Genomic DNA, 19283 nt, shown 5'->3' with positions numbered 1-19283 from the left:
TTATAAGCAATTTTTATTCTATATGTGGATTGCTATACTCCATTTTAGAGATGGCTCTGTCTCACCAGCCAGAAAAAATGCTTCTTTTCAATAGAAGTTCACTGTTTAGCAGCTTTAATTAATGATCAAGAAGTTTTCAATGAGTCTGAAAGGTGAGGTCAGGTAAGCTAAAAAGTATTATGATTACACTTTCTTCCATGAAATTCAGCATAATATATTAAAAAATATAGAACAAAGTTTAGCAATGGTTATGAAACCTCTAATAATAAATGGGCTTTCAATATTTTTCATACACTCACTGGCAGAGTGGCTTGCTTTATAAACTTCTTTTTATCTGCATAAGGTATAATTAATTATACAGAATTTCCAATCCCAATGTGAAGAGCTGAAAACCACATGGTAATTGTTCTTAATAGTTGGATTCTTTTCCTGGTTAGCAGCATAGAAACTTCTTTCTGGAATCACAACATTGTCGTGCTGAGTTGAACAGGATGCAAATCTGGCCTGAAGTTTTCTTACAATGACTATAAAAATATGTACTGTTCATCTACTCCTCAGGTTGTCATTAGGAATAAAAGCATATTATCTCAGTAGGATTCTGTTATCTCTCCAGTTACACAGCCTGCCTGCAGACAAGGCCCAGCTTAACCCAGGAACCTGAAATATTGTGAAGCCACATGCACATGGAGATAATAATGAAATGACTCCCAGTTTTCATACCTGTTTCAGAACAGGCACTTGGAAGTGAGGGAAACATGGATACATTTTATTGCCTGCTTTTACATATAGAAAGTTAGAGTACATTTCTTCTTACTATGTTTATTTTTAACATTGAAATTTCCAACATAGTTTTCACAGAATGAAGAGCTAATGAATTTTAGATTTATTTAGATATTAATATACAATATATAAGCATATCTGGGTATATTAATTTCTTCTTCTCCCCTCTTTCTGTACTACTTACCATCTTTCTAGTTGTACCTTACTTTGCTACAAATTTAAGTGCATTATGAGAACAAAAATTACTGACAGAATAGTGTAAGAGACATGAAGTAAAGCAAGATCATTTATAAATTAAGTAATATAATTTAAAAATATATACCAGAAGCTTCTTTACAGTTATTAGGGATATACATCTAACTCTGAGCTTCCTAGAAACCATTGAAAGACAGAATTATTCATTCAATATGGTCAGTAATAAAATCAGCATGACTTCTCTGAAAAAGTGTGAGAAATATTTCTCTTGCAGATCATCATAGATGACCCTGTATGATGTAGCGAACTGGATTGTATTGTATTGTATTGTATTGTATTGTATTGTATTGTATTTTTTTAATATTTTTTATTTATTTTTGAGGGAGGGGGGAGGAACAGAGAGAGAGAGACAGAGGATCCAAAGCTCAGACAGCAGTGAGCTGGACTTGGGGCTCAAACTCAGTAACCGTGAGATCATTACCTGAGCCAAAGTCGGAGTTTCAACTGACTGAGCCACCCAGGTGCCCCCCTCTTTTCTTAATGATGGGATTTAAAAAAATAATATCCTTTTTTAAAATTTGATATGTTCCATAAGGGTCAATGTAGACTGAAAACATAATGGTAAAGTATAGTTCTGTCAGATCAAGTCTGCAAGAGGTGAGAACAATGCGTTCCTGATGTATAGGTTTCAAATTTACAACATCTAAAGTCACGGTTGGAAATTGGGAAGACATAGGCAAAGTTTGGCCACAGATCTATTGCATTTATCTAATCTTTTTTATTCCATTAGGGAACAGTGCTTCTCAAACTAATTTCAGTGAAGCACCAGTTTTTGTTTTTTTATAAATCCTCCCCTTCATTAATCAGTTTTTAAAAATATAATTATAAATAAATTATTAGAAAAAAGGAAACTTAAAAAAGACTTAAAAATACAAGCCTGTATTTTCTTTTATTCAATTTAACAGACATAAATTACTTCCAGCTTGTTATAAAACTCTCTAAATGCTTCCTCTCACTTTCTGCATTTCTCAGGGTCCAGTATGAAACACTTTGAAAAACAATCTGGCCTACAAAACATGCTTTGAGTAGCACCTTTGTATCCATGGATGCCCATCACTTCCATTACTCTACCTTCCCCCATGACCTTGTGTCTTACCCAAACCCACATTACTCATTTACATTGTGGGCTTGGCAACTGGGATTAGCTAAATTTTGGAACTTGGGGCAACAGTCAATTCTCCAAAAAATGCTAGTTCACATAAATAAGCTTTTAATGAAGACTAGATGAAGTGGGGCCAAAGTTATACTTCCTTTCAAGTTATAAGGGTTTAAATACTCTGTAGTACCACCTAAGGATACACCATTTGTTAAATTTATTCATAGAAGGCAGCCACCCTAACTCTGCATGGAGGTAAGTTTATTATGAAGATCAAAGGAAATAATGTGCATCAACACTTTGGAATGATGTAAAATGCTATTTGCACAAACTATGTTATTTGTTCACATACATGTACAAATTTTCAAATGGCAAGGAATTCAAAATAAGTGAAATAAACATTATTACACTGTGTATAATTCTGGAGGTATCATTGACATATATTCTACTTTTAGATGGGTTACAAAGCCCCAAATATATTGTTTCTATTGTGTTTTAGATAGTCAATTATCTTTTAGAGCAATTAAAACTTTTTAAAATCCTTGATATTTAATTTTATTTTTACCGTTACTGATGTTTTTCATGTTTTTAAGTAGATCCATGTTTTTGTCTTGTATTTTTTTGTTTCTTTTAGAGAGAGATAGCATGAGTCAGGGAGAAAGGCAGAGGCAGAGTGAGAGACAGAGAGAGAGGGGAGAGAGAGAAAGAGAGAGAGAATCTTAAGCAAGCTCCACACCCAGCAGAGAGCTTGATCTCACGAACTTTAGGTCATGATCTGATTTCTCAGGGCTCGATATTGTGACCTTGAAATCATGACCTGAGCTGAAATCAAGAGTTGGATGCTTAACTGAGCCACCCAGGTACCTCTCTGTCTGGTATTTTATTTGTACCACATGAAAAACCATTTTTTTTTTCTTTCTTTCCTTTTTTTTTAACATATGTGGACTTTGTATAGTTATCTTGTTTGGAGTTCTCTTGACTTCTTGGATATGTGATTTCATGACTTTGATTATTCTTATATTTATTTATTTTTGAGAGACAGAGAGAGATAGTGTGAGCAGGGGAGGGAGAGAAAGAGGGAGACAGAATCCAAAGCAGGCTCCAGGCTCCAAGCTGTCAGCACAGAGCCTGATGTGGGGTTCAAACCCACGAACCGTGAGGTCATGACCTGAGCCGAAGTAGGACGCCCAACTGACTGAGCCACCCAGGTGCTCCATGACTTTCATTATTCTTAAAAAAATGTCAGGAAAAATCTAGTTCATTGCCTGTGTTTATAAAGAGAGTTTCTTCTATGTCTTCAAATATTTCTTTTGCTTGTTCTCTCTCTCTCTCTCTCTCTCTCTCTCTCTCTGTTTCTTTTTCTAGAATTATATGTATAGTAGAACTTTGGATATTATCCCAGAAATCTTGGATTCTCTATTCTGGTATTTTTATTTTTGTTTTCCTTTTACTCTTTTTGACTCTGTTTTTGTTTTGTTTTGTTTTTTTTGCTTTATTTTCAGTTTGTCTAATATTTAATGACCTGTCTTCAAGTTTACAGATTTTTTTTTCTGTGAGATAAACTGAGTCAACTAATAAACACATTGAAGGAATCTGTGATCTGTGATAACATTTCCTTTTATTTCCAGCATCTTCATTTGAATCTTTCCTATATTTTCCACTTTTCTGCTGAAATTCTCTATTAATGTGTATTGTTCATCTGTTCCATTAGGCCCTTTCACACATTAACTATAGTCATATTAAAGTCCCTATTTGATAATTCCAACTCTGGGTCATCTTTAAATCTGGCTTTCTCCATTGTTTTGACTTTTGACCATGGGTTCTTATTTTCTTTCATTTTTGTATAGCCTGTCATTTTTTATTCAATGCCAAACATCAAGTGTAAAACAACTGAAACTGATGAAAATTATTTATATCTGGACATGGGTAATGCCCCTTCTATGCTAAGCCCATTAGTTTGGGGGTCATTGGACTTATCTTGTTTGGTGAACTAAAGACTTCAACGTCCTCTAGAACTGCTTAGGATGGAAGCTGGGGGTTTGGAGAGGGTAGGATGTTGTGCCTTACCTACAGTGGTGGTGAATCCTCTACTCTGCACCTACTTTACTGAGGGAAGCTCCATCTTATGTTCTACCTGCTTCTAGTATTTCTTAGCAGCACCTGATGGAGGTCCATGTGAAGGCACTGGTAAGTTCAAAGTTCCCTTGGGCCAGGGATTACAGAGGTTCTACATTGTCATTCGACCCCCATTTAGTCTTTAGCAGTTTGTCAAAATTGTAGCTGCTTTCTTTTTAGCTACTTGTATGGTGATCAGGTATTCTTTTGTTCTCTTCCACATATGACACCATCCCCATGACCCATTTCTACATAGAGGAATCTACCCATGGGTTAGCAATTCTGGATATTTGTTTGCATTATAAACTCAGCTTTCTGATGGGTTCAAGAAAAGTTATGAGTTTGTAGTTCACCTGGGTCTTTCTTATTGTTCAGGTGGGATATATGCTCTTTTCAGCTTTCTTTGTTCAGCCAAAGTAGAAAAAGAATCTTTCACTTCCTGAGTTTTAATTCTTGGGGGAAAGTTTTATACCACACTAACCTAATAATAGTACAAAATTTATTTTCAAGTATCTACTTAATATTGTCATGAAAAGTATGATTTTAATTAGTTCTTCAGTGCTCATTATCTGCTGCTTGCTTCTTGCATTACTATATACTATTTTGAAAAATCCAAAATTCTCCTAGTGGCCTGGAAGAATGAATGTCACTTGCTAATTATACAATTGGAAAGCACACTTACTTCATCTGTTACAAACTAAAATGATTATGTCTTTTCAAATTATTAAGTATGGAGAAAACATAGCACTTTCTGAATGAAAATTTATGGTGCCAGTGTTTTAGGGATTTCTAAATATTATCTAATTCTACATTCACAATAATTATGCAAAATTTTTACATAATGGGAAAAAGATTCATAGAGATACTAAGAAATTTGACTTCAGTCTCAGCTAGTAAACAGTCAGATGGAGATATAAACCCAGTTATGTCTGATTACAGACAGATATATGCTTTTCCTCTATATAGTGCAGTGTTTCCATAGAAGCCTAATTATAACATAGACAATTATTTGTTTTTATCAGTCTATACGTTGCTGCTTTGTCCCTACATTGTTTTCATACTCTTCTATTGTTCAATATATTTGTATTTTCCTTTGTTTGTTCAAGCTTGCCACTGTCATGCTCCAAACAACCCAAAGTCATTTCCTTCCATCTTCCCATAAAACCTTATCTGTCTTGTATCTATTTCAGTCCAAACGTTTTATCTTCCTAAATAACATATATTTCATTGGTTCTGAAGTACTCATTAATGTAGCATGGCACATTTGTAGAGACAAAATGGTCACCAAAGACCTGTTTAGTATGAAGAAAATAGTAAAAATCTGGTTAATCAAAATTCAGAATTTAGAATTCTTAAATTTTCACATTGGCTCTGCAACAAAACCAGAAAACCACAGCCCCTGAATTGAAATGAAATTGCAGCCAGCCCATGAACAACCAGCAAACACAACAAAAACCAGAGAGCCCGTCATTTCATCTGATTCTTCAAGTTCATGGCACAGAAGGTGGCTGACCCTTGGAGAAAGACTTTTGTTCATGTGTTTTGTTTTTAGAACATGAGTAAGCAATAGGATGCAGAATAAATTGAAAAATTGGAGAAAAAGGCAGGGGAGAAATGCACCAGATTTCAGAGTTGGCAGTACTGGTTATAACAATAGTGGCCGATGTGGGGCAGGGATACAAAACGCAAAGGTTGGCATGCATGGGCAGCAGATGTCTGAACACCAGGGGAAAAAAAAACCACTATGACAAAGAAATGAAGAAAACAGCACCTGTGCATCAGGGCAAAAGGTGAAAGTGAGGTATGCTCATCCTTAGTCTAACACTTTGATAAAGGGGAAAAGTCAAAGGCTTTGAAATTTCTAACTGAGGGTTAAAAGAGAAAGCTGTCCTAGATAATATAATCAATAATATTGATAATTTTGCTAATTGAAACTTTTGATAATTGATCAACTTTTGATAAAACTTTTGATAATTGAACAAGGGCTTGGATTGTATTTTTATGATTCTCTCATCAATTTTTAAAAGTATACAAGCTACAAAATTTTAAGATTTCACATTAAATATGAAATAATTGTAAATGCTTCAGGATGTCACAAAACAGAAGCAGCATCGGAATTTGGATATTTAACATGGCTATCAGCAAACCAATGGCCATTCAGAACTCTTAAAGATTATTCCAGCTCAAATATTCTGCATATCTTTGGTTCGGTTATTCCTTATGGGAGGCAATTTTCTAAAAAATCCAAAGATAAGTTCAGTGTTAATCGGCATTGCTACCTTTTGTTCACCTGCATAAATATTGGCCCACCATGCATCAATCGGGGAACTAGGCACTAGGCTTTTGAAGATTAGTAAGAAAGCAGCTTCAGAGTAAATCAGTGGGGGGAAACACATATAAACATATCATGCCAGTGTGATGTTGTAAAGTCATAATATGGTACAGATGAGCTTGGGCATTACACCAACACAGAGAAAGGCATGTGTCTCAGCGTGGGTTGTGGGAGATGCATATTAGAGAAGATAATAGCTATGCTCAGTCTTGAAGAAACAGTCTACAATTAAGGAAAATAAAATAGCTATAAGCCTTTTTCTGCTGATTATTTGAAAAAGTTTAAGCTCCCTTCAAACTGTAAAATAATGGAGGAACATTAAGGCTGTGGGAAACATGCATATACCCCATTTTTGTTTAATGGTTTTTATTTATAATCTACTATAATTACATAAAATAGACATTTCTTATATCCTGTGGTTTGGACTCAAGTTTTAACTTCCTACATAGAAATGCTCAATCTTTAAATCTGTCCTCCATTATATAACTACAGTCTATAGACCATAACCCAAATATTCAGTAGCAACTAATTAACAGTCTAATGTTACACTTGAAATACAATATATTGCTTTAAATTTTCCTTCTTAATTTCTGTCTTAGTGAGAGATTCATCAGTCTCAGATTGTACATGTTTAAAGCATTAGATCATAAGGAAGTAGCAAGGATGAATATATATATCATACCTTAGATAAAGAGCATATCAAAACAAGCACTTATTGAAATCTTCTGTCATCGTTAGGAGACAATTTCCCATGGGTCTATCACATTTCTGCACATCTTATGAAAGAAGCACTGGTTCCTTTTTGTTCTCAACTTTTTTTAATGTTTATTTATTTATCTTTGAGAGAGAGAAAGAGCATGAGCGAGGGTGGGGCAGAGAGAGAGGGAGAGAGTGAATCCCAAGCAGGCTCCATGCTCAGCACAGAGTCTGACACGGGGCTCGATCTCACAAACCATGAGATCATGACCTGAGCCAAAATCCAGAGTCTGCTGTTCATGAGCCATCCAGGCACCCCCTGAACTTCTTTTAAAAGATGTTTGTAGAGCAAATAACCTCAGAAGATAGTACTGGTATCTCTTTCTAGAGTAAAAGGAGACTTACTTATTATCCATTATGAAGGTTTTGCATTCCTTAAGTTCAGGATCCCTTTCTTGAAATGTTTAACTCTGGTCTCCTTGGTGTTGCCTTGTGGAAACTAGAGCTTAGGGAACTATTGCAAAAATGCTGAAACCCTTGCTACTGCTATTGCTGTGAATAATAAATTGTCCTTTATCTCTGACCCTAATGTCTTCTGCCAGCATCCATGAATCTGTGGCAGGTTCTCAGGTCAGTTTAAATGCAGAGTAGTATCTCAAACTCTTCAGGGTTTTTGATAATTTTGGTAGTAAGGATGGGATGTTGACAGAGACAAGGCTTTTTTTTCCTTGAAAAGGAAGGATGAGGGCCTTGCAGGTCCATTAATGGGATTTGAAGGAAGACTGTGGGAATCAGTAGTAAATTATATAATCAACTGGGCAATAATGGTCCTCCACTTTTTTTGCTTGTTAATCAAGAAGAATAAGGGAGGTCGGGTAAGCTAAGTAACAGGAAATAGGTTAAAATACAGATTCCAAATGCTGTTCTGTTGTTAATTCTCCTCCAGGTGGAAGGACTTTCTTGCCAATCTGGTGGCCAGCCTCTGATCTGTGGCACAAGTTACAACTAACATTAAGATTAAGATTTGTACTGGATAGGCAGAGAGTTGCCTCCTATTTCAGGGATGAACACATACATTGAGTATGAAAGGGAGAATGCCATAACAGAACCCAAGTGAATCATTAGAACATTGGTTCACATGAGAAAGAAGAAGGCATGGAACACATTGTTTATTAAGGAATAATGGTTGTCTTATGGCTATACCTCTCCTTCATTCTATCAGGCTAAATAGATTCATTTGGAGTAACAGTAAAATCACTCAGTTATTTGTTGTTGTTTGTTTGTTTGTTTGTTTGTTTGTTTGTTTTACAGGGAGTGCTGGTTGCTATAAGGGAGTTTTAACTTTCTTGGGGAGATTTTGCAAAGATAGAAAAACTCCTTTGGGAAACCATAAATGAGGCTTTGACCAGTATCTGAACTCTTACTGTCCTGGATTGAGTTTAGAATTCTGATGAAGAATTAGAAAGAGAATTAGAAAGAGATCCAAAGAAATCTAGATAAATTCTTGAAGTCTCCACCACTGTTAAGGAAAGCCATTCCCTTATGTTAAAACTCAGCCCCAATGTTAAAACCATTAAAAGTTTAGAGATGCTTTCTAGACAATGGGGCAGCTAATTCCCCAAATTAATATGGAGTCCTTAAAGAGGGTCACCAGTCTGTGAGCCAAGACTGAGTCAGAGATTGACTAGCAAAAAAATTCTGTGTGGTTATGGTTTCTGAATCCAGGGATTTCCAAGGCTGAAATAGATGATGTTGGTCAGCCACACAGCCTTGAGGGCCTCATATCAGCTGTAAGGGCCTTACTCCCCCACATACAGAGTATTGAATGGACCAAAAATATTCAAAGTTCATTTGGTTATGCCATAAGCTATTGCCACATCATTTGAAACTGAAAATACACATGAAGTCTCTCTCCTTTCCTGTTCCCTGATTCCTCTCTGCCCCTCTACTTTGACCTATGATTTAAAGTGAGACGTAAAATAAAAACAGAACTACCCTATGACCCAGCAATTGCACTACTAGGTATTTATCCAAGGGATACAGGAGTGCTGTTTCAAAGGGACACATGCATCCCAGTGTTTATAGCAGCACTATCAACAATAGCCAAAGTATGGAAAGAGCCCAAATGTCCATCGATGGATGAATGGATACAGAAAATGCGGTATATATATATATATATATATATATATATATATATATATATACACACAATGCAGTATTACTCGACAATCAAAAAGAATGAAATCTTGCCATTTGCAACTATGTGGATGGAACTGGAGGGTATTATGCTAAGTGAAATTAGTGAGTCAAAGAAATACAAATATCATATGACTTCACTTATATGAGGATTAGGATACAAAACAGATGAACATAAGGGGAGAGAAGCAAAAATAATATAAAAACAGGGAGGAAGACAAAAACATTAAAGAGTCTCAAATATGGAGAACAAACAGGGGGTTGCTGGAGGGGTTGCAGGAGGGGGGATGGGCTAAATGGGTAAGGGGCATTAAGGAATCTACTCCTGAAATCATTGTTGCACTATATGCTAACTAACTTGGATGTAAATTTAAAAAAATATATCAAACAAAAATTAAATAAATAAATAAATAAATAAATAAATAAATAAATAAAGTGAGACATAATTAGAAGTCAAGGTATCCTTATCCCTACCTGATACATATATATCCAACAGAGTATGCTAGAAATTTCAAGTGGAAGGGGGAATCAAACTTTTACAGATGTGTTAGATGTGAATACTCAAGTCACTTTCTCACCTGGATCTATAGAATAGTCAGATCTAGCTAATGGCATTAAAGCAGAGTTCAATGGAAAAGGAAAGCTAACATGACCTTGTGAATAGAAACTTTGGGGCCAACTTAATGTGCTATTTTGTTGTTTTTACCTTTGACTATATGGTAAAAATTGATATGTTAAATGCTTATATTTCATCGCCCATTAAGTGCCTGAGAAGATTACTACAGTTGGGTAAGGCCACATGTAGAGAAGTGTTAATAGAACATGCAAATCACTTTCTAGTCTTCTTTCTGTTTCTTCCCAGATGGTCCACCAACAAAACCAGTATAAAATCCCAGGACAAGAAAAGTAAATCACAGCTCTGATTACACACCTGAAGACCACATGGGTAGTACAAGATGCAATATCTTAACAGAACAGCTCAATATAAATAATGAAAAAGACAGAACTGGAAGCTCAGAGTAGATTATCCCTAACTGTTCATGTAACTGAATTCATTGCACAGACTAAACAATTTCTATACTACACTGGACTGTGTCAATGCCTTCTTTTGTATCCTGTTGGCCCCCAAGGACAATGATAAACTCATATTCATGTGTCATGACCATGGATATACATTTGCAGTAACTCCCCAAGTTACAACAGGTTATCTCCAGGGGTAGCTGAATTCCTCTGCCATTTGCCATCAGTAGGTTGGCAGTATGAATGCCTCTAGCCTCCGCTGCACAAAACTTTAACTACATAATGATATCCTGTTTATGACAAAGTCAGAAGCTTCCATCAGCAATGTCTTGACTGTGGTGTTTTCATACACACACACACACACACACACACACACACACACACACACAAATTAAAGTGACTGATAAACCCTGACAGAATTCAGGACTCTGCTTATCAAATAAGGTTTCTTGGGACTATATGGGCGGATTTGTATTATTTAATCCATCTGGCAGTCAAAGAAAAACCGCTGGTCTATTCAACTCCAACCAACAAAAAAGGTGCCCAGGATCTTACTAGAATCTGTGGGTACTGGAGACAGTATGTAACTCACTTGGATATTTTACCTGGACTTTCATATCAGCTAATCCAAAAATTGGCATCCTTTGACTGAGGTCCTAGCCCATACTCTGTGTTGGAAGTTGTCAAGTAAGCTGTGGCATAGTCTCTACATTTGGTGTCCCACATTCCTAATAAATCTGTGAAATAAAGGCCTCTGTGACTAACAATATTGCTGACAAAAGCCTCTGGAAAAGGCAGACAGCCTCTACTTGCAAGTGTCCCTTGGCGCTTTGGACTGGTCACCTCCCTATCATGCAGGGAACATATCATTTTGGGGTGAGTCAACTCACACTCAATGACTAACAATGTGAGACAGGGTTCTGTAGACCTCATTTATCAAATGGAAATGGTAATGGTATATTCAAGCTCCCAGCTTGCCTGGCTCCTGTGGCATCTCTGTTTTACATGAAAAAATGGCTCTCCCAAACTGTTACAAGGGTCTTAAATTTAACACTGCTGAATCTGCCATCCCCCGCCAGACAGCTCTGACCATGATTTGATCTATGATTTGATCTATTCCCCTTAATCTTGGCAAAAAAAATGTATTAGAAACAGCAAGGGATGGCCCCAGTTTCTGAATTTTCCATGTAAATACCTGTCAACACCTCTGGATGTTTTTTCCACTCCTATTTCTGTAAGAATTGCTTAGCCATTCAGTGGGTCAGACAAATGCCAGCTATTGATGTGGACAAATAGGACAAGTTAAATTGACTGCCCTCATGTAGTCCCTCCAAAACAAGTTCTAGTATCAATTATTCATGCTTAATTTAGAGAGTAAAATCTCAGACCTTTTATGGGTCTCTAAAGTCAGCAGGAATTAGCTATTGAAACAGCCAGTTGTCTCCTACAGGTCAAAGCACAAAGCCATCATTATCACTAACAGCCCTATGTCCCTTTCTATCACACAGCCATACCTGCTCAATAAATGTTCATTATTAGAGTAAATAGGATACAGAAACTTAAAATTACCTCTTTAAATTTAAATATATTTTGCTAAAGCAGTTTGTAAATGTTCATTGTTGCATAGATATTACATATATTGATCACTATCTCCATTTCTTTCCTCTTTTGTACATTTCCCATAGAATTTTCCTTGAAGATTTAGGTTTCTTAAAAGACAAACTTGGTATTTTAGACTTATGTTAAAAGTGTATATTCAGGGGCGCCTGGGTGGCGCAGTCGGTTAAGCGTCCGACTTCAGCCAGGTCACGCTCGCGGTCCGTAAGTTCGAGCCCCGCGTCAGGCTCTGGGCTGATGGCTCGGAGCCTGGAGCCTGTTTCAGATTCTGTGTCTCCCTCTCTCTCTGCCCCTCCCCCGTTCATGCTCTGTCTCTCTCTGTCCCAAAAATAAATAAAAAACGTTGAAAAAAAAATTTAAAAAGTGTATATTCAGTTACATTTCCTTTAAAAACTTACCCATTGACCTATGAAGACTGAATCAACCATTGGCTTCATTAGTATGGGACCATCTATATTTGTTCTTAATAATACGCAAGTATCAAACATCTTTGTCAGAGTTAAAATTAATATGGGAAGCAATGAAAACATATGCTTTTTTAAGAACATAGATTATTTTTTTGCCAAGACTTAGTCATGGCAAACCTCCATCAATTTTAGCAAGGCATATTAAGACTAAGTATAGTCTTTTTGATTTCTTTTCTTTGGACATCCTTGTTCAGTAACATGGTGGCTATCGTAGGTTAAGGCTAGCTGGTGTCCTATTGCTCTTTTTTCTGTTTGTTCTTATCTGTCTCTCCAGTTATACTGTAAGTTGATTGAGGGCAGGACCTATATCACATTCGTCCTGTGTCTGTAGTTATGACTTCAGTTCTTCCCATGCAGTAGGCCCTCAATAAGTGGAGGTTGAACTATATTCCAAAGAAATTAGGTTATGGGAGCCTTAGAAATGTAGTCATTCTTTTCAGTTAAATCCATGTCTTAGTTGGTTTAAAGAAGGCCATTTTCTAAGACAAGGCTTTCCCCTCAGCTTTTTTTTTTTTTAAGTTTATTTATTTTGAGAGAGAGAGAATGAATGCACTTGCACATGAGCTGAGGAGGGGCAGAGAGAGAGAGAGTGAGAGACAGACAGAGAGAATCCCCAACAGGCTCCACACTGTCAGCACAGAACCCAGTGTGGGGCTCGAACCCACGAACCCTGAAATCAAGAGTTGGAGCAGGCTTAACCGACTGAGCAACCCAGGTGCCCCTCCCCTCAGCTTTTGAACCAGACACACAGCAGTCCGAAATCACAGATTCTTGGAACTTCAATTAACCCAGGCACACGTAGACAACACAGTATTCTTCCATATAATGTCATTGAGAAATCAATCTATATTACCATGTTGCTCTTCCTAGGTGAGACAGCACCGATAAGGCACCATCACCAAGAATACATTTGAAAGTTTATCTTTTACCCAGTAATGATGATGGTTTCCCATTGATTTAGTCATTTATTTTCACTGATCTGTCTGATCAGTGGCAAGAAAGATAAAAGTGCTAGGATTTTCAGTTGCAGGCTTGGAACTTTGTGAAACAAATTTATCTTCCCTGACCATCTGAACTATTCACAGGCTAGAGTGACAAAACAAAACAAAACAAAACAAAACAAACACAAAAAGTTTGTGTGCGGGTACATAAACCTTCTCTGTGATCACAAAAAGACTGAATATACGGAGAGATGAAACTACATGTTTATTTCACCTGTTTAACTTAGGGAAACCAAAATCTGTTTTTAGGAATATTTTTCAATGAACTATCTCTTAAAAGTTAAAAGGGAAGTATCCAGGAAATTAAAGAAATCTTATGGGTGTAGAATTTATGATGAAAATTAAGCAAAAATGTTAAAATGTTTTTATGTGAACCAATAACAGTTAAATTTTCAAAACACTTCCCAAGCTTTTACCTGAAGGTGGAAAAGACTGAGCAGAAAAATATTAATTTCAACTGTGATGGTCACAGGACTGGGCATTCCCTGAAGAAGCACAGACTTTCATTTCACAACTTTCAGTGTTCTTTAATACTCAAACTGATTTTTCCCTGATAACCTTAAAATAAAATCAGAGGGAAAATTGATTTTTATTTTATAGAAAGATTTACAGCATGGGGTCAGGAGACCTGGATTCTAATTCTGTTCCTATTAACTATTTAAAAACCTTGGGTAAGGTATAGTAAAATGATGAGAATGGAGTGCCCTCTACATCCTCCAATTGATATCTAAAGTCTGTGTTTCCTTCCCTTAAAAATGCCAAACATTCTCTTTGCAGCTACATGAATAAAAATGAATTTCACACCGTCACATGTTAAATCACAGAATCTAAATGTTTCTTTTCTGCAAGAATTTCAATTGTTTCATTGATCTTATGAGAGTATCACTTTGAAAGCATTATTAAACTCTGGTTAAATCATCATGCTAGTTTCGAAATATTCATTTTGCTTATTTGTTGTTTGAGAATTTTTGGTTAAATATTCCTTCCCCTATGGAATAAAGATGGAAAACAGCCATATGTAAACATTGATGTAATAATTTGATATGTACAAATAAAATATGAGGATTATTTTGAATTCATAAAATTTGAGGCATTTAATGATATGCAGATCTTTGTGAATTATAAATAAAAATGCAAAAATCCATAAAAATTGAATATATATGGGTATATAAACAGAAAAATATAAGAGATATATATTAAGCTATAAAAATATTTTATGTAGTTATCCCTCAATGGAATCTTCTGTCCTTCATAGAACACTAAAGAAAGCACTTGGCTCTTTATTTAATATAATTTTAGGTGTGTGAACATTTGTGTTTTCCTTATTTCACGGTTTTGTTTTTAAATTTGTCTAAAATATTATTTAGGTCAATTAGTTGACATAAAACAGTTTGGCTATAATCCCCAGGTTTTACTGAATAAAACAGATGAGCCACTTCATTAAAAAAAAAAAAAGGGAATTGTTATTGCTGTAATTAAGGAAACATTTCTTAAAATCCAAGTTGGAAAAAAGCTATTATCCCAAATACCAAAATAACAGAACCTGTATTTAGTTACCTTTACTTGAGTAAAGAATTTAAACAAGTATCCTTAGATTTTTATCCTTTCTCTCTCCCTACTTGCATGCTTTCTCTTCCTCAGCACAACCCCACACACACTACACAAGGCCAAAAAATGGTTTCACATAGAGCATTCAAATAATACAATCTATTGGTGAAATAATCTATATAATTTCCGCAGTTTTAAATTTCTTAATACCAATTTTTTAATTTCTCTTTACCATTGTAAACATTTACTATAGACCTATCCCATCCTCTAGGTGGCACATAATTGTGAGCACTAGAAGATACAACTTAATGATATTGAAAGGTGTGCCATTCAAACATTGGTATGCCTTGTTTCCCCAAGTGTTAGATTTAGATGTTTTGCAAAATATTAAAAATGACAATGGCTTGAAATTTAGGCAGATCCTGAGTTCCAGTTAATCAAGAGTTCCTGAAATTCCTGCCAGAATGTATGGCAGATTAATTACTTGCATTTTCATAGCCAATTCTGAGACCATTTTAATATTGCATGTATATAAATAAGCATTTATCCACGCAAAAGGTGTGTGGAGACATTTCTGATACTGTTTAGAATTTGACATTAATTAGAATTATGTTAGCATATATCACTTGAACTTATCATTTATACAATTTTGGACAATAACTGATCAAAGTCATCATTGCTCCTTGCTTTCCTTTTCATTCAACTGGGTGTATCTTTTCCAATACAGATTCAATGTTGTTGGACACGTTGCATACAGTAAGCATCCACTGTTATAAAACGGTAAAAGCATTAAAAGGAAAAAAAATGACCTTTTGATTCAGCTCATAACTTATATACCATCTGTCCACTTCATATGACCACATATGCATATTTGTAGTAATTGTAAGTTTTAAAACTTGTTTTTGAATATTCTTCTTAGTCGAGCATTAAGTTTAAACAACCAAAACTTCTAAATTTAGAAAACCAACAGTAAAGTCATTACTCATAGCTCCTCCTGACTTTAGATGCAGCTCTCCACAATTACTTAAAAGCATTGCTTGTTAGTGACTTGCTCACTGCATTTCTGCCCATGTCACAGAAAAAGAGAAATAAAGGCTCAGATACAGTTTGAGTTAAAACAATTTTTTTTTAAATGTTGACATTGGGTAAGGGAAGCTTTTAAGGCAATCCTCACTAGACAAATTCTCTAAATAATTGCTCAACTTTTCCCTTCTATTTCTTGTGTAGGCAGAGATTTGCTAGTTTAAAGTGAGGAAACATCTCTCTGCATCAACTACAAGAGCAAGAAAGCCAATTTCATTTTTATTTCTCCAAAATCAGTTAAAATAATGATCACGTTACCAGGAAATTCATATTCACACACCACACACTCAAATGGGGCACCTTTTAAAGTTTCTGACATTTATTTCTGAATACTCTTGTCTGCATGAATTAGGGCACAAAGGTCTATGACCATCAGTTCTATAGAGTAAAATATGCTGAAGTTAATATGTTTTCATCACTTCTTTGCAAAACTGAATCATAAATTGTGTGTGAGTAGTTTTGTTTTTAAGATTTCAAAACATGGGGAACTTCAGTATTTAAATCCTTCATCTCCCTCATATTCATTCATTGAACACAACTCTGTTTTCCCTCAAGCCAACTAGAGATACTAAAACGTTAAACATGGTTCCAGAAGAAAGGGCAGCTGCCCTAAGAAAACTTCTACAGAAAGACTGGATTCGAAGATACTACACAACACCTGCGCTCAGATTGTGCAGGAGCTTTTCAGCACACGTTTTCTGATCTCACTATATCCCACTCTCAGCCATTAAACCTGAAGAAAAATAAGGGCTCTGTCTTATTGCAAAGTCAAAGGTTTTAAAGGGTGAGTTTTGTGCCACTCTCCTCTCCTTCAAGGAAAAGCTCCTTATCCTCAAGAGTTGCTGATAGGGTCGTTGCTGAAGAAGATTCATCACCCAGTCAGGTGCATGGTTCTCAACCTGGAACTAAGACCAGTTCCGGGAGAACAGGTACAATAGAGGCGTTCCCCGTGTCAGCTAAGAAGCCTCTAAAAATGAACAGAACAAATTTGAGCAGCGTAAATAGGTGTGTTCTTTTAAACAACAATAACAAAAAAGTTTAGTCGCAAAAGGTTGTGTGTGTGTGTGTGTGTGTGTTTTATTTTGGTTTTTGTCTTTCTGTTTTCAGGCTTGATCAGATCAGACCCTAAACAGCCCAGGTGCTAAGAAACAAAGTAACTGTACACAAGCCAGGATCAGCGCTGTGCCAGTTCCCGGAGGTGACTGTCAGAAAAGCAGACAGAAAAGAGGCACCGTCGTGTCGAGGGAATGAGGTCAGAAATCACCCGGTGGACCATTCGCTCTGCGAAGGAATACGGCGGGACAGTGGGGCTCGCGAGCCAGGCAGGCTTTGTAAAAGGAGAGAAGGTGGGTCAGAGGCGGACTTTGAGGAGAAGGCTTTGTCAGGCGCGAGACCCGGTGAAGGGTGGCAGACGGGGGCGTTTGCCAGCTGACAGAAGCGGGAAATCAGAAGAGGGAAACGCGGGGACCCTGAGGGCAGAGAAGACCCCGCGTCGGGTGACGGGGAGGGTCAGGGCCATCCAACGCTAAGGCTTAGTGTGGGGGGTCGGCAGCTGGAAGGTGAGGCGGGACCGCGAGCTGCCGGCAGCGGTCCCCGGCAGGGAGCGGGGGTTCAGGTTGCCAGCAGGTAGAGTTGAAATCAAACAGCCCCTCGGAGACCGCGGAGCAGCGCCCTCCCTGGACTCCCTGCCTCGAGGTTGAGGAATCACAGCAGGTGGTTTTGTGGTACCTCCTAAAGCAAGGGGTGTTCTCTGGGCGTCCAGCCCGGGCGCCCGACCCCCGCGCTCTCCAGGCTACTCACCGGTCCAGGGAGGGAAGCGCCATCCGGGCGCGCGCGAGGACTGCGCAGCGCAGGCGGCAGGCAGGGCCGGGCGGCGGTGGCGGCGCTGTCCTAGGCGCGGGACTGGAGCCTGGGGACGCCGAGGCGGCGACAGCGGCGGCGGGGGCGCAGGGAGCTGCCGGCGGGGAGGGCTGTGGATCCGGAGCTGCTGCGGCGCGCGCGCTCTCTGCCCATCTCCGGCTCCGCTGAAGCGGCGGCTACTGCTGCTGCCGCTGGAGGGGAGGGAGTCGAGGGGGAGGGGAGGAGGCACGCGGTAGGGAAGGAGGGAGGGAAAGAGGGGAGAGGGGGGCGAGCGAGGGGAGAAGAGGAGATGATCTCCCAGAGTGGAGAGGAGGAGGGGCGGGAGGCGCGCACGAGCTCAGCAAAGGTTCCCACCAGAAGAGCTCGGGGAGAGAAATGCGAGATGAGGAGATGGTTCCCTCCCCCACCCCCACCTCCCCTCCCCTCCTTCCCCCTTCGCGCCCTTTCCTTGGGCTCTTCCTCGAGTAGCTCAGACGGGGGGTTACCCAGGCTGGGCTGGAGCCGGGGCTTCTGCGCGCTGGTGAGAGCGCTGAGCCCCAGAGGCGGCCGCGACAGCTCCCCGCGCCACCGGCCTGAAGCACCTGTGCGCGCACACACCGCCGCCGGCTCCATTGCGGCGGCTCTCCCGCCGGGATCTGCGGGCCTTTGCTCTCGCCGTCTCCCCGTTCTGGTCAGATTATGCTCTCGTATGTGCATCCATGACATCTGTGTCATGCCCCTACTGCGGTTCGCTTCCTGGGAGCTTCTTGGCACAGGGTGTCCGACCAGAAGGTGCCGGCAGGGAGCTCAATGCAGGCAGCGGTCGCCAGCTCCTCAGAGCTGTGGCTGGTTAAGGGTGGCTGTGTTTGTTTGCCACCTGGGTTGACTAGTTAAAGAGGTTAAAAAAGAAGAAGAAAGAAAGAATGAAAGAAAGAAAGAAAGAAAGAAAGAAAGAAAGAAAAGTCTTATGACCCGATTGCCTGGGATCATGTTTTCAATTTTTAGGGAGGTTGTAAATGTTAAGGGGTACGGGGGCAGTCCATTATCTTCTGTCTTGGTTTTCCTCCCTTTCCCCTAAAAAAAAAACGTGTCCTAAAAAACCGGGACACGACTTAGCACGTTTAGTGGAAATATTTCTCAATCTTTCTACTGCAGAGCTTTTCGTTTTTACCCAAATTCTCCTCGTGTTGGCCTCGCTTTCCTGTTGTAGATTTTCTTTGCTCTGTTAGACTGAATCA

General features: G+C 38.4%; 1 protein-coding gene across 3 annotated transcripts in view; it reads right to left on the bottom strand.

Moving 5' to 3' along the window:
• FUT9 (fucosyltransferase 9) overlaps positions 1-18439 on the bottom strand; it is a 200849-nt gene extending 182410 nt beyond the window's left edge. For 2 of the 3 annotated variants that reach the window (XM_060616212.3, XM_060616213.3), the window contains exon 1: positions 18007-18439. The gene's annotated coding sequence lies outside the window, so the exon portion shown is untranslated. The remainder of the gene's footprint in view (positions 1-18006) is intronic. The other variant, XM_060616211.3, reaches the window with a different exon arrangement.
• Positions 18440-19283: the final 844 nt, after the last annotated feature.

The sequence above is a fragment of the Panthera onca genome, chromosome B2, assembly GCF_046562875.1.
Source record: "Panthera onca isolate mPanOnc1 chromosome B2, mPanOnc1 haplotype 2, whole genome shotgun sequence".
NCBI classification, from domain to species: Eukaryota; Metazoa; Chordata; class Mammalia; order Carnivora; family Felidae; genus Panthera; species Panthera onca.
This window is presented reverse-complemented; position numbering and strand designations above follow the sequence as displayed.